The following is a 16,258-nucleotide window of genomic DNA, read 5'->3' as shown; positions in this document are numbered from 1 at the left end:
AAGCACGACTTGTTAAAGAATAACCCAAAAATATAGCTTCATAAGATTTAGAGTCGAATTTACCATCCCTGTCAATGGTTTTAAGTACGAAGCATTTAGATCCAAAAACTTTGAAGTAGCTGATGTTAGGCTTCTTTTTCCTTAGCAATTCATAAGGAGTCTTGTTGAGAATTGGCCTGATAAGCACTCTGTTAAGAACATAGCATGCTGTGTTGACAGCTTCTGCCCAAAAGCTTCTTGGCAGCCTGCTCTCCTGCAGCAATGTCCTAGCTGTTTCTTGTAAGGACCTGTTCTTACGCTCTACAACTCCATTTTGCTGAGGTGTACGAGGTGCTGAGAACTCATGTGAGATTCCTCTTTCTTCACAATAAGTAATGAAGTCTTTTTGGAATTCCCCACCATGATCACTTCGAATACCTACAAGTCTTGTATCTAGCTTGTTCTCAAGCAACTTGATTAGTTTCTCAAATTCACTAAAAGCACAATCTTTAGTACGCAAGAATAATACCCAAGTGAATCTAGAATAATCATCAACAATAACAAAGGCATATTGTTTACCTCCAATACTCTTATAAGCTTCGGGACCAAAAAGATCCAAGTGAAGAAGCTCTAAAGGTTTAGAAGTAGATACCATTTTCTTTGCCTTATGTGGAGTCCTTGTTTGCTTTCCCAATTGACAAGCAGAACATGTCTCCATCTTGACATACTTAAGCTTTGGTAGTCCTCGAACAAGCTTCTTTGCTGACAGCTTGCTGAGATGATCCATATGAGCATGTCCAAGCCTTCTATGCCAAATTTCTGGATTATTATCCATAGCTGCTAAACAAACACCTGCCTCCTGTTCTTCAAAATTCAAAACATATATATTTCCTTCTCGTTTTGCAACTAGAGGAGTTTTGTTAGCACCAACAAGTATAGTACATTCATCCTTACCAAAGTTAACAATATGACCATCATCAAATAACTGACTTATACTAAGCAAGTTATAAGTAAGACCTTTGACATATTGTACCTTGTTAATAGAAATGATACTATTACCTATAGTTCCTTTGCCAAGAATAGGAAGAGTTTTGCTATCACCAATTGTGACACGTCCACCCTTCTTCATCTTCAAGCTTAGAAACTGTGATTTGTCTCCACTCATGTGCCTAGTGCATCCACTATCCAATATCCATTGATTTGGCTTTACTTTAGACACGAGACAAACCTACAAAACAAACACAAACAACTCAACGTTTTGGTACCCAAATTTTGTTGGGTCCAGCAATGTTAGTTGATAAAACATATAGAACATTAAGATCAGATTTCTTGATCCACATTTGGACCACTTTAGAACTCTTCTTCCATGTTCTGCTGGTCTTATCAGCATACTGTCTCGGAGCTGTCTTCTGTCTGTTTCTGTTGTCAGCATACTGTCTGTGAGCTGACTTCCTTTTCCAGCTTGCTGATTGAGTGTTCTTCATTGGACAATTATTAGCAAGATGACCCTTCTTTCCACACTTGTGACAAGTCACCCAAGGCATGGCATAATTGTATGGAATGCCATTTTTCCCTTCATATCTCATTGATGATGTGGATGTAGAAGCTGCACCAATGCCTCCTTTGTCATGAGAACCTTTAGCTTGTTTCATTATAGATTTGAGACTTTCTTCTCCTTGAACAAACTTTCCCATGGCTTTCTGAAGATCTTTGACTTCTTGCTCCAATGACTTGATCTTTTCAGCTTGAATAGAGATTTCGGCTAAGCTTTGGGTTTTGCTTAACTCGAATGCCTCCAAGCTTGCATCCTTAGCTTTAAGATCTGCTCTCAGCGAGCTGAGTTCCTTCATGAGTGTATCATTTCTTCTTTGGATTTGCATGTTGTTCCCTTCAAGTTGTGAGATCTGTTCCTTGAGGGTAGCAATGATTCCACTACTAGCTTTGGCACTCTTTTCATTCAAGAAATCACCTATGACTTTCTTCAAATGAACATTTTCTTTCTCGAGCTCATAATTCTCATTCTTCAGATCAATGAGTTCCATTATTGATAAACAACTCTTATCCTGCATGGTTAGTTCACAAGTAGTTGTATCAATAGTATGTAATTCAGAATTAATAGAGTTTACCTCACTATTAGTGTCCGTATCTGAATCGGTTGTCTCTATTGAGCCATCGAGACCAACAAGAGCCAAGTTAACCATCTCATCACTTGAAACATCAGAAGCTGATTCATCTTCATCATCACTCCATGTGAGAAGCGCCTTTGATTTCTTTTTGTTCTTGTAATCAGCTTGCTGTTTAGACGGCTTAGACTTGTTTTTCAGCTTGTAGCAATCCCTTTTGAAATGTCCTTTCTTGCCACATTCGAAACATGCATCATCTTTTGGATCTTTCTTTGCACCAAAAGCTTTTCCCTTTTCTCTTTTCATCTTATTCTTCTTTTCGATCATTCTCTTGATTTTTCTGGACATAAGAGCTAGATCCTCATCTGATTCTGTTTCCTCATCTGATTCCAGCCTGCTGGCAGTAGAGTGGAGTGCAAGATTCTTCATTTTCTCTGTTGGCAGCTTGCTGCTTTCTGAGCTGTTAGCTTCAATTTTAGCTTCAAATTGTTCCAACTCAGCAAATATAGCCAGGTGATCCATAGTATCAATGTTGAGAGCTGACTCCAATGCTGTGACTTTGGCACCATATTCGAATGGAGCTGCATTAAGAATATTCATGTTGATTTCCGATTGAGGAATCTTTTTGCCAAGTCTTTCAAGGCTGTTAAGAGTGACTTGGAATCTAGCTTGGCTTTCCCGAATGGATTCTCCCTTCTTGATAGCGAAGCTTCCAAATTCTTTCATGAGCTTTCCGAGCTTGACCTTCTTTAGACCTTGTGAGCCTTCATGATACGTTTCCAATGCATCCCAAATTTCCTTTGCTGTTTTGAGAGAGGAGACCTTGTCATATTCAGCTTGATTCAGCCCATTGATCAATGTACTCCTTGCTTTTCCATTGGCAGCAACCTTTGATAGCTCGTCCGCTGTGAGAACATCAACGTCCTTGACTTTGCCATCTTTATCAAGATATTCATAAGGACCTCTTTGCACAACTCTTTGCATTAGGGGATCTCTGGATAGATGAGCCTCCATTTGGCCTTTCCACCAATTGTAGTTGTCAGAACCCGTGAGGAGAGGAGCTCTAAAATCGGACTTTCCCTGAAAGTTATCAGCCATATCGATCGATATTATTCCTGTTACAGAAGTATTAGTACAAACCTCGCTCTGATACCAATTGAAATTACACACCTAGAGGGGGGGTGAATAGGTGTTATGGCTAATATACCCGATTTTTATAAGTTACCGAATAATTAACCTGTCAAAGACAGCCTGCTGTTAATTTTCAGAGTAAACAGTTAGCCTGCTAATAAGATAAATGCAATGCAGATAATGTAAAGCAGTATGCTAGCAACACCAAGAATTTTAGCCAGGTTCGACCCCTAACCCTAATGGTCTACGTCCTGGTCCCCTACCAACTGGTAAGAGATTATATTATTAATCAATAATATCAACGATTACAAGATTCAATAATATAACTCCCTTTCTCCCTTGTTCCTGTTATCAGCCTGCTGAAACCCCTGAACCACGAACCAAAAGCCTACCAAGACCTATACTTCCCAAGTATACTCTCCTAGCTAACTAGTTCCCTTGTTCCCTTGTTTCACAAGCTCGATACACAGCAACAAAACATTACACCTTGAACAATACAATGAATGAGTGTAATACAACCGAAACTATGAACTCTCAATATAGATATATATGCAAATATAAGTACTAGAGCTCAATAAAAGATTTAGCAATGTAAAGAGTTGTATTTCAGAAAGCTTGGTGTGTTCTCCTCGTTCTCTACCGAAAATGAAAGCACACACAAATTTATATACATCATACCAACGGTCATAATCCAACAAACTTCCCAACGATCTTGGTAACAACCTCACGTTTAAATTTGAATTGAATGATGAACGTTTGGATGATATATGTTTACTGAGTAAAAGATAAAACACGTTTGAAATCATCTCAGTAAAGATATTTAAACTAAAACCCGTTTGAAACAAAGTAGGAGTTTGTTAAAGATAAAATCGATTTGAAATAATATCTCCTATTTGTTAGGAAAACGTTTTTGAATGAAAACTCTTTATAAAACTGAGCTCTAATATTTATATCAGATATATATAAATATTAGAATCCTTACAAAGTCGTTTCCTATTAAATCTCCTTGAAAATAGACTTTGATCTTTATCCGATTGTTTCTCTGTTCACGCTGTAAGCCTGCTGATAGCTTGTAAATATTCCTGTAAGCTTGCTGACAGCTATAATCATGCTAACATCCTGAAATACTGTTAGTCCGCATAAACAACCTTTGATAGCATGCTTACACATATCAGTTTCATGTTATTAGCTTGCTGTTAGTGTCATCATCAAAACCTTGAGAGTATCATATACAAATGCTATAATTATTGCCTATTGAAAATTGATAATAAGAGGATATACATCATAAATATCTACAATGGAATAGATTCTGCATTGATTTTATAACGGAATAGATTTTTCATTAGTATCATTAATATAACCAAATATTTAATATAATAATATTTCGTGTTTGGAATAAAAATTTATATCTTCATGGATCTATGATCAAATCATTATTTGTATAGTTAAAATAATAAAAAAAATATTCGGTAATTGTTTCTAAAATATTTATAAAAGACATAAAAATAGTAATGACTATAAAATTAAAATTTCTTGGCGATGCCTCGAATCTTAAATAAAATAACAAAAAATATAATAAATTATATGTAAAAATTTTATTGTTAAGTTATTTAAATGAAAATTTGCTCATTTATGAAAAATTTATTTAAATAAAAATATACTCGTAGCATTTTGGCCCTTGCTACGCGCACGAGTATGATTTTTTGTTTTTTTATCTAGTTGAACTATACATTTTTTATTAACAAACAGTATAATATGAGATATAAGTTATGAAAGGCAACGTATGTAAGAGTCAAAATACTCGAGTTATGTTATTGACGATCAGTACATTGTAGATGTTAAAGATAATATATATAAATGTCGATTGAAAAAAAAAACTCATGCAACAGAAATTATGAGGACGCGGACTATATAAATCTTTGTATTTAGAACATAAATAATTATAAACACTTAACCTGATTATGCGTATTATAATTCTTCCATCCATACTTCATTATAAAATTAAGGTGAATATGCAAATGATAGAGTATTCTCCCTTCCTTAATAAAAATTGATAAATAAGTTAAGAAATAATTAACCTTAAGGTAATACATCAATAAAGAAATACATATGTAGTCATAATTTAGTTACATTACTAAAATTATATGCTACGATTATTGCCTGTAATGAAAATTGATAATAAGAAGAGATATACGCGATAAACATCTATAATGAAATAGATCTTGTATTGATTTTATACCGGAATAGATTTTTAGTTAGTGTCATTAATATAAATAAATATTTAATATAATAATAATAATTCATGTTTGGAATAAAAATTTATAATTTTATGGATCTATTATCGAATCATTATTTGTATAGTTAAATAATCAAAAATATTAGGTAATATGTTCCAAAATATTTATAAAAGATATGAAAATAGTAATGATTGTATAATTAAAATTTCTTGGCGTCGTCTAAAGGCGACGCCTCGAATGTTAAATAAAATAACAAAAAATATAATAAACTATATGTAAAATTTTTATTATGAAGTTATTTAAATGAAAATATGCTCATTTATGAAATTTTTATTTAAATAAAAATATACTCGTAGCATTTTGGCCCGTGCTACGCACACGGATATAATTTTTGGTTTTTTAATCTAGTTAAACTATACATTTTTTATTAATAAACAGTATGATATAAGATATAAGTTATGAAAGACAACGTATGTAAGAGTCAAAATACTCGAGTTATGTTATTGACGATCAGTGCGTTGTAGATGTTAAGCATAATATATACGAATGTCGATTGAAAAAAAATAAAACCACGCAACAAAAATTATAATGACGCGGACGATATAAATCTTTGTGTTTAGAAACATAAATGATTATAAACTTAACCTGATTATGCGTATCATAAAGCTTCCATCCATACCTTAATTATAAAATTAAGGTGAATATGCAAATGATAGAGTTTCCTCCCTTCCTTAATAAAAATTGATAAATAGGTTAAGAAATAAATAACCTTAAGGTAATACATCAATAAAGAAATACATATGTAGTCATCATTCAGTTAGATTACTACAATTATATGCTACGATTATTGCTTATATTGAAAATTGATAATAAAAAGATATACGTGATAAATATTTATAATGGAATAGATTCTGTATTGATTTTATAACGGAATAGATTTTTAATTAGTATCATTAATATAATCAAATATTTAATATAATAATAATATTTCATGTTTGGAATAAAAATTTATAACTTTATGGATCTATTATCAAATCATTATATGTATTGTTAAATAATCAAAAATATCAGGTATTATTTTGTAAAATATTTATAAAAGACACCAAAATAATAACGACTATAGAATTAAAATTTGGGATAATTTTAAAAATACCCATCTGTATAATTATTTTTTTAAAAATACTACCATCTTTTCATTGTTTTTTAAAAATACCTTTTCATAAAATTCTTTTTTCAAAAATACGGTTTTGCAACTTTTGCAACCTTGGGTTTCAGTTGCAAATGAGGTTGCAAAAGTTGCAACCTCATTTGCAACTTTTGCAACCTCATTTGCAACTGAAAGGCTGGCGCCCCCGAATGTTGCAAATGAGGTTGCAAAAGTTGCAAATCGTAATTTTGAAAAAAGAATTTTATGAAAAGGTATTTTTAAAAAAAAATCTGAAATGTAGTATTTTTGAAAACAATAATTGAAAAATTAGGTATTTTTGTAGATTTCCCTTAAAATTTCTCGGCGTCGCCTAAAGGCGACTCCTCGAATCTTAAATAAAATAACAAAAAATTATAGTACACCGTATGTAAAATTTTTTATTGTCAAGTTATTTAAATAAAAATATGCTCCTTTATCAAATTTTTATTTCAATAAAAATATGCTCATAGCATTTTGGCTCGTGCTATGCACACGGGTATGATTTTTTGATTTTTTTTATGTAGTTAAACTATACATTTTTTTATTGACAAACGGTGTGATATGAGATATAAGTTCAGAAAGGCAGCGTAGGTAACAGTCAAAATACCCGAGTTATGTTATTGGCGATCAATACGCTGTAGATGTTAAAGGTAATATATACGAATGTCGAATGAAAAAAAATAAAGTCACACAACAGAAATTATAACGACGCGTACTATATAAATTTTTGTATTTTGAAACATAAATAACAATAAACTTAACCCAGTTATGCAAGTTATAAAGCTTCCTTCCATTCCTTAATTATAAAATTATGGTGAATTTGCTGCTGATAGAGTTTCCTCCCGTCCTTAATAAAATTGATAAATATTTATAACGGGATATATTTTTCATTAATATCATTAATATAATCAAATATTTGATATAATAATAGTATTTCATGTTTGGAATAAAAATCTATAAGTTTATGGATATATTATTAAATCATTATTTGTATAGTTAAAATAATAAAAAAATATTAAGTATTTTTTATCTAAAATATTTATAAAAAAACATGAAAATAGTAATGATTATATAATTAAAATTTCTCGGCGTCGCCTAACGGCGATGCCTCATACCTTAAATAAAATAGCAAAAAATAATAATAAACTGTATGCAAAGAATTTTATTGTTAAGTTATTTGAATAAAACGGTGCTCATCTATCAAATTTTAATTCAAATAAAAAATGCTCATAGCATTTTAGCCCGTGCTACGTACACAGATAGGATTTTTTTGTTTTTTTTTTCTAGTTAAGCTATACATTTTTTATTGACAAACAGTATGATATGAGATATAAGTTATGAAAGACAACGTAATAGATTTTTCATTAGTATCATTAATTAAAGTGAATATGCTGATGATAGAGTTTCCTCCCGTCCTTAGTAAAAATTGATAAACATGTTAAAAAATAATTAACCTTGAAGGAATAATCAATAAAGAAATACATGTGTGATTTAAAAAGAAAAAAGAAATACATATGTAGTCATAATTGAGTTACATTACCAAAATTATATGCTACAATTATTGTCTATATTAGAAATTGACAATAAGAATATATACGTCATAAATATCAATAATGGAATAGATTCTGTATCGATTTTATAACGGAATAGATTTTTCATTAGTATCATTAATATAACCAAATTTTAATACAATAATAATAATTTATGTTTGAAATAAGTTTATGGATCTATTATTAAATCATTAATTGTATAGTTAAAATAATTAAAAACTAAATTTTTTTCAAAAATATTTATAAAAGACATGAAAATAGTAATGACTATATAATTAAAATTTATCGTTGTCGCCTAATGGCAACACCTCGTATCTTGAATAGAATAACAAAAAATTATAATAAACCGCATGTAAAAAATTTTATTGTTAATTTATTTAAATAAAAATATGCTCATTTATTATCACATGAAAATTATTTAAGCATTTTGGCCCGTGCTACACACACAGGTATGATACAGGTATGAAAAAAAAATGCTCTATTAGTAATGAAATTATAACAAAAATTCTTGATCTGGAAATTGAATGTAATGAACATGAAAACTGTATAAATTAAACGAAAAAGTATTGTTGTAGTAATAAATGTCAAAAAAGTATTGTTGTAGTAATAAATGTCAAAAAGTATTCGCATATAAGCTATTACAGTCCAGATTCATGTATCGAAAATTTGTAAAACCGAGTGTATGAATACTTCCTTATATATCAAGAGCTGAAATTATGGAATGAGAAAAGACTCCATTAATTTGAATTTATAACAAAAAGTTTTGATTTGAAAATTAAATATAGTGTATATGTAAACCACCACATTTTATACAAAAATGGATTGTAATAATAAATGCCAAAATTATTGAAAATCAAATAAAATTTGACTATTTTTCCTTATTTACATATAAGTTATAGCAAGCTAGATTCATGTATCTGAAAATTTTAAGAGTCTAATATATAGAAACTTCTTTATCAAGAGTTAAAATTGTGAAGTGAAAAAAAAATACTCCATTAATCGGAAATTAAAACAAAAAGTCCATCTGAAAATTGAATATAGTAAATATGAAAACTGCACAAATTATACGAAAAAGTTTTGTTATATTAAATGCTAAAAAAAGTGGAAATCAAATTATGTTTGACTACGTTTCCTTTTTTGCTATGAATTATAGCAGTCTATATCCATGTATCAGAAAATATTCAAAAATAATAATTAATATATAAAAATATTAAAAGTCTTGATTTGAAAATTAAATGTATTGAATATGGAAACCAATATATATTATACAAAAAAGAATTGTAATAATAACGGCCAAAATCAGTTAAATAAAATAAAATTCGACTATTTTTCCTTATTTACATATGGGTTATAGCATGATAGACTCATGTATCCAAAAATTTAAAAGGTCAAATATTTAAAAACTTTCTTATCAAGATCTAAAATTATGGAGTGAAAAAAAACTCTATTAATTTGAAATTATAACAAAAAGTCTTGATTTGAAAATTTAAATATAATGAACGTGGAAACCACAAACATTAAATGTAAATGGTATTTTAGTAATTAATGTCAACATCAATGAAAATCAAATAAAGTTTGACTTCCCTATTTGCATATGAGCTATAACAGTCTAGATCTATGTATCCGAATATTTAAAAATCTAATATATAAAAACTTTCTTATCGAGAGCTAAAATTGTGAAGTGAAAAAGTACTTCATTAATTTGAAATTATAACAAAAGGTCTAGATTTGAAAATTGAATATAGTGAATATGGAAACCACTACATATTATACAAAAAAGAATTAATGCCAAAATCATCGAAAATCAAATATATTTTGACTACATTTCCTTATACACATATGAGTTATAGTAGGCTAGATTCATGTATCTGGACGGAAATTAGGTCATATTCATTCTCGGTGTCTCTTGTCAAAATACAATGACACGCAATAAGAAGTAAACAAAAAGCCTTGATCAGATGTTGAGAAAAAGTGAATATAAATCTCCATACGGTGAGCATCCGATAGTGGCCTGGACGAATCATCTCTTTTCAGCAGATGCAAGGAAAACTCAATCATAAAAAAAGGATCAATAAATGCATTAGTGGACATATATGCATCATAATCACTATCAATACGAAAGGAAATTATGCAAAAATAATGTCAAAAAAATTAATTACAAAATATCATGTGATCTATACAATATAAAAAACTTAAAAACTGGAACAAAAATACAAAAAAATAGAATATACACCAATGCTAAGCCACAATCCCATATGTGGAGGTCGTATACTTTCAAAAAAGGCCTCTCCAGCTTTCCAAACTTTCACCCAATAACTACCTTAATCCAATATTAGGTGAATCATATGAGCTCCCCACATGAGAATACCTATTAATTAATAACAGACACAAACTTATTAAAAATTGTTGTATATCACACTAATGATTCTACATGAAGACGTTAACGACAATACAATCGCGTCTAAGACTTTTGAGGAACCAAGACCAAGAGTACTGTATCTTGAAAATGAATGCGTATGAAAACTTTACTCTAGTGCGGAAATCAATTACCTGATGCATGTGCTTTCTTTTGATTCTTGGAAATTGTCTCAACACTTTTACCACGATCCACGTCCATTTCTTTTCACACCTGCAGAAACAAAATTTTACGATTATAATCGAGGATTTCGATACTGCAACATTATCATAGAAAGGATTGCAAAACCTGTTGACGACGTTGAATCCGTCCTCATGCTAAAAAAACACGACCACCGTTATCACTGCAATATAAAATAAATGTTACTACCATACACTCTACAAATCGAGAGAGAAAAAAATGATCAAATGATTACAGATGCAAGTAGATAATAAGAATTTCAAATTTTAAATAAAAAATAGCAGAGAGCATAATGGAGGAGGAAGAGATTGATTTAGATAAATAAGCACGGATTTGTTATGATTAATTATCATGTTTGAATTTGAAATCAATTAGACGTAGTAATGAGTGCCATGATTGGAGGAACCGAATTCAATGCCTTTTTCAAACTCTCATATGGTTGGAAGATGCTATGAGATCCAAAAAGCTCAATGAGTGGCTTGATCAATGGAACAGCAATAAATGCCACGCTCCTGATATGGCAGGAACTTGCTTCATGCCCAGTGGAAATCGGGTGGGTCGCATAAAAACCCGGAATATTCTTTCATAGTGTTAAGTTGAATGAGAAAGCTGCCGGGTCGATCCGAAGCTTAATGGGTTGATCCAAGAGAAAGTGAATTTACCAAAGCAGCCTTAAAAAATGACTCATGCTTTAAGAATTATATAGATAAGATAAATATATAAATATTAAATATGATTATTATAATACATATAAAATAAAGTTTAAAACATGCAACCATGCGAAGCGGGCAAATGGGGTTATGCAGTCTTTATTACAAGCCATTCATTTGTAACTGAAAAACACTTGAGTACATTCCTTTTGAACTGCCCAACACAATTGACATTTCAAATGGTATTATGTCAAAAAAATTATCACCGTAACTAAAAGAGTAATACATTCTTTAACCACAACAAAACGAACATTTATTTAACCACTTTTTGGTATCATTTCTTTCTCAAAATTTTTGAACAATTAATTTTAATTAGAAATCCTATATATAACCATGCGTAGTGAACAAAAAATCCTAGTATAAAAGTAAAAGCTGTTGTGTGTTTACCCTGTTAAAGACTACCCACTCCTCCGTATTTTTACGTATTTACCATGGAATGCCATTTGACAAGTTTGACTTATACTATCTTTTAATAACAATCTTTCTTTTTCTTACATCCTGCAACACGTGTCGAATCCTCCCACATATTCCACCACAGATTAGCTTACTTTACTCAAAACATTGCAAATTCAAAAACACACCCAGATCCTCATCATTTTCCCCCTCTCGCGGCTATCTTCCAGGTACGATTTCGAGCTAAACCTAATTCCTGTCTTGGTTTTCTACTAATTACTTACCTAAGGACCATATATTTGCCGCTTTGTTCACCGATTGCAGTGGGGTTTTTGCGATTGTTCAAATATCCATGACGAGGCTCAGTATTACAGTTGACCGGCTACATGGATATTATCCCGTGGTAGACACTTATTCTCCTGTCCTTGAAATTCAGTATGTTTTGATTTTGTTACAATCTTCTTCTCTTTCTGTTTTTATGCTTTACTCAATAGATAATTAGAACATGGAATGTTGTTAGTGAGTAATGAGCCAAGACCCATGTGTGAGTTAACTACAGAGCTGAGCACTATATGTTACAAACCTCATTTTCCCAAGTGCATTCATTTTGTAAGTGTTGTTTCACCAAGTGTTTGATAAAATGCTTTAAAGAAATTTAAGATTTTGAATCCCTCTCTCTGTAATATATTTAATATTTGCAGATTCTATGTCACACGTTTGATTGACATGATTACATAATAATCTCTCTCATTCTTTAATTTTTTTAAAGAATTATTTCGTGTTTGTACTAATTATTTCTCTATTTCGTGTTTTTTGCAGGTTCAATTTTGTATACCATCCATCTTCAAAATGGTTTCAGTCATGTTACTACTCATCTTCAAGTTTTTAAATCCTTTTATTTTTCTGCATTTTGTCACCAGGTGTTTCATAAAATAACAACACATTATTCTTGATTATCTATTTTTACTCATCTGCTACATAAAATTACAAATTGTTGTTGTTGGCCTTTTAAATCTGTCAATATTTGCGTAGTAAATTTGCAACTGATTTGTTATAGTTATATTAAACACGACTATATTGTGAAGAGTTATATGCTCCTTGACTTGCCTAAGATGCCCATATGTATAAGTTTCTAATTTGGTATATTCTTTGAATTGTATTCAGTTAAGTTAAAAACTACCGGAATATCACGGATAAATGATACATGTGGTTAGTTTTCTATGAGTGAGAAACAGAAACATTGTGATATTATAATGGAAAAGATACGTATTCTTCTTTGTTTAGAGTATTATAATGATTTACCAAGTGTTTGCTAGGATATCCAGGGAATTAATAATTCTAAAAAAACACGTCGTATAGTTGTATATTATTTTTTGAATTTTTTGGAAAAGATACGTATTCATCAACTAATGGCAGCTGATATAGATTATCATATGCTCTTTTTATAGTATGTTGGCACAAAAAATTTGGCCCGGAACTAATGGCCAGGAATGATATAATTTCAGAGCAGTTCATGTAACGCACTCGATGATGATGGATGTAGAGGCAGGGTGAACACACCTGCAGTGTCTCCAAGTAATTGATAGGTAGAAACTCTTTTGCCCGGAAATACTCTTTTGTGTCATTTCTTAAAAGACTGAGGATCTTCCACTGTCCTGTTTCTTTCTTGCTAGAATTAGAATTCTCTTTTCTTATTGTGCAGGAGACTTCACATTACATTACTAAGGATTATAGAGCTTGAGGTGGCAGGGAAATGAAGTTTCTGATGTATCTTCTGGCAAGTTGATATATCATAGATTTTATATCAAATATATGGTACTACACTGCTAGCATTGCCTCAGTAGCTCCTTTTGTCTGTCAGGATATAAAATTCATATTATGTTAATTTACTTTGAGCATTGAATAACTAATTTCACAGTTTTCTAATTGACTCATTTATGTATGAATTTGTAAGCTGAGAATAAATGTTAGTAGTCAATGAATATTCAATAATCTAAATTTGAATATCAGGTCATTTGTTTGTATAATAAATGTTAAAACACACTTCCCAATCATCTAATTATCTTTAATTTGTGTTTATGATGTATTTTTTTACGATGTAAATTTCGATATTAGATATCATTTATTCTATATATATATATATATATATATATATATATATTTTTTTTTTTATCAGTGATTTTTGTTTCATTTCTTTTTGAATTTTTGATAAAAGCTCTAAGATATTTTTTTGTTCTTTTTGCAGATTATTAGTTTTAGGAGGTTAGTGGATGTCATGTGTGCAAGGTGGAGAAGGTTATTGTTTCTGCTACTGCATTTGTCTTCTTGGTTGGTAAAAGTCGTTCTCCTCAGCAATTTTAATATTTGCATGTTTAAAATCAAAATCATTTGCACGGTTTTTTCAAAGAGCTGATATGAATCCATCAGTTAATACTCTCAGGAACCAGATGCAGCACTTAGGGAATGGGGGTTTAGGAAGGCTTGCGTCCTGCTTCTTGGATTCCTTGGCCACACTAAACTACCCTACATTGTATTACGGTCTTAGATGGACAGGAAGAAGTTGCGGAAACTTGGCTTGAGGTGATGAAACATGTTTCCTTTTATTTTATCTTTGTAAACAAAGTTTTAAATATATCACATGCTTCATCACTTTAAGATTTAAGTATCCTTATTAGATGGGTCTTCCTTTTCTAATGAGCGCCATGTGGAAGAGGCGGAGAGATCTGCACAACGAGGCTCTGTTGCACAAAAGAAAGCCTCCATTGAAGCTCATTACAAAAAAATTGATGTTGCTAAGATGGCAGCAGCTTTGCTTGAGCAAGCAAATGAGAGTAATGCATTGGAACCTGAAAGTTAAACCCAAAAGCAGCTTAGTGACTGCAACATTACTAGCCAGGATTCAGAAACAATAAAACAGGACTCTCGGAAGGCTAAGTCTGATAGCTCAGAATTTGATAAGGCTGAACGCGCTGATTTGACTACAGAAACAAAAGTATTGGTGAAAATTTGTCCTAATGTTGATAAACAAAATATGGTCTATGGATCAAATATTGATGGGATACTAAAAAATGAGAAACATTCGGCTAAGGAATTCGTGTTATACTTGACGGAAATTTATGGAACTCCCGTTTTTAATAAATTTTAAGGAATTCCTGTCTTTTAACAACTTTCTATTTGCTTGGTTTCTTTCTTGATTTCTGTTGTTAACGGTTTATAATAAATTTCATTTTCTAAAATATCGGGGGAACATAATTTTCATTTTATTTCCAAATGAACCTTTTCTGTTAAACCATTACAAGGTTATTTTACTTTTTTTTTGCTATATATGGAAAAAATACGTTGGTTAAATATTCACATAAATATATAAATTACATGAAATAATTATATAATTTTATGGTTCCGTAAAAGGACTTAATCGGCAAAGATAGAAAATAAGAATTAATTGGAGATTAATCAGATAAATCGAATGATTAATTAAATAATTAAATCACGGCCGTCAAGTCTAATAATATAGACTTTGACAACAAATCTCTCGACATGTTCAAAGACAAAGACCCATGAAACCAAAATGATCAGAAATGCCTCTCAATGTCAAATTAGTTGAGTCATAACAAATGGTTATAAGAGCAAGTCCAATAGGTGTGCTAAATCAAGTCTTAAATCCAAAAATAGGGAATATGGGATAAAATTGCACTCCAACACTATGCTAGTGATGTGCTAAATCACTAGCACAAGCCTCCCCTTCCCTATTTTTAGAATATGCTAGCCACTTCTAAACTATTTTTATTATTAAAATATTCATTTCCCTCCCTCCTCCACATCATTTCCCTTTTCACAACATCCCAAAGTGTTTAAATTTAATATTATTATAATAATAGGGAATGGATATAGGGAGTACTATTGGAGCTCATGTGCTAAATCTTGTGCTAAATCACTAAGACATATTATTTAATAATATTTTTAGGGAACCTTTTAGCATAGTGTTGGACTTGCTCTAAGCCACATCTCATTCAAGCGCTGGCTGTACTCATTAGTGAATTTTTGTGGAACCTTCTGCAAGAGAAAAACAGGGCACCCACCCGTAAAGATGTATATAACAAAAAACACCAGGCTATATGATGTACAAGATACAGTAATTGATTCATGCATTTTACTAAACAATTCCATTCATACCCTCCAATGCTTAATATACATGGGCGAATAAATATATCACAATCGAATAACATTCAAACAACAAATAAAAGCTTACCATTTCATCAGAAGAGGAGTCGTCGCGGCAAACATACTTCAAGAACCGGGGGATGAGAGTGGAACTGGCCATGGCGGAAAGAGAGCAACAAAATGACAGACAAG

At 31.0% G+C, this 16,258-nt stretch overlaps 1 long non-coding RNA gene across 10 annotated transcripts; it reads left to right on the top strand.

The window, feature by feature from the left end:
- The first annotated feature begins 11,990 nt into the window (after positions 1-11,990).
- LOC108206355 (uncharacterized) lies at positions 11,991-15,054 on the top strand. Of its 10 annotated transcripts, none has more exons than XR_001804097.2 (8): positions 11,991-12,135; positions 12,230-12,308; positions 12,725-12,825; positions 13,411-13,491; positions 13,608-13,720; positions 14,151-14,233; positions 14,333-14,485; positions 14,581-15,054. It is a non-coding gene; the product is annotated as an uncharacterized LOC108206355 (long non-coding RNA). The 10 variants fall into 10 exon arrangements; XR_001804096.2 differs by having other exon boundaries at positions 13,354-13,491; XR_010289092.1 differs by having other exon boundaries at positions 12,725-13,491; positions 13,608-13,682; positions 14,346-14,485.
- Positions 15,055-16,258: the final 1,204 nt, after the last annotated feature.

The sequence above is a fragment of the Daucus carota genome, chromosome 2 (genome assembly GCF_001625215.2).
Source record: "Daucus carota subsp. sativus chromosome 2, DH1 v3.0, whole genome shotgun sequence".
NCBI lineage: Eukaryota > Viridiplantae > Streptophyta > Magnoliopsida > Apiales > Apiaceae > Daucus > Daucus carota.
This window is presented reverse-complemented; position numbering and strand designations above follow the sequence as displayed.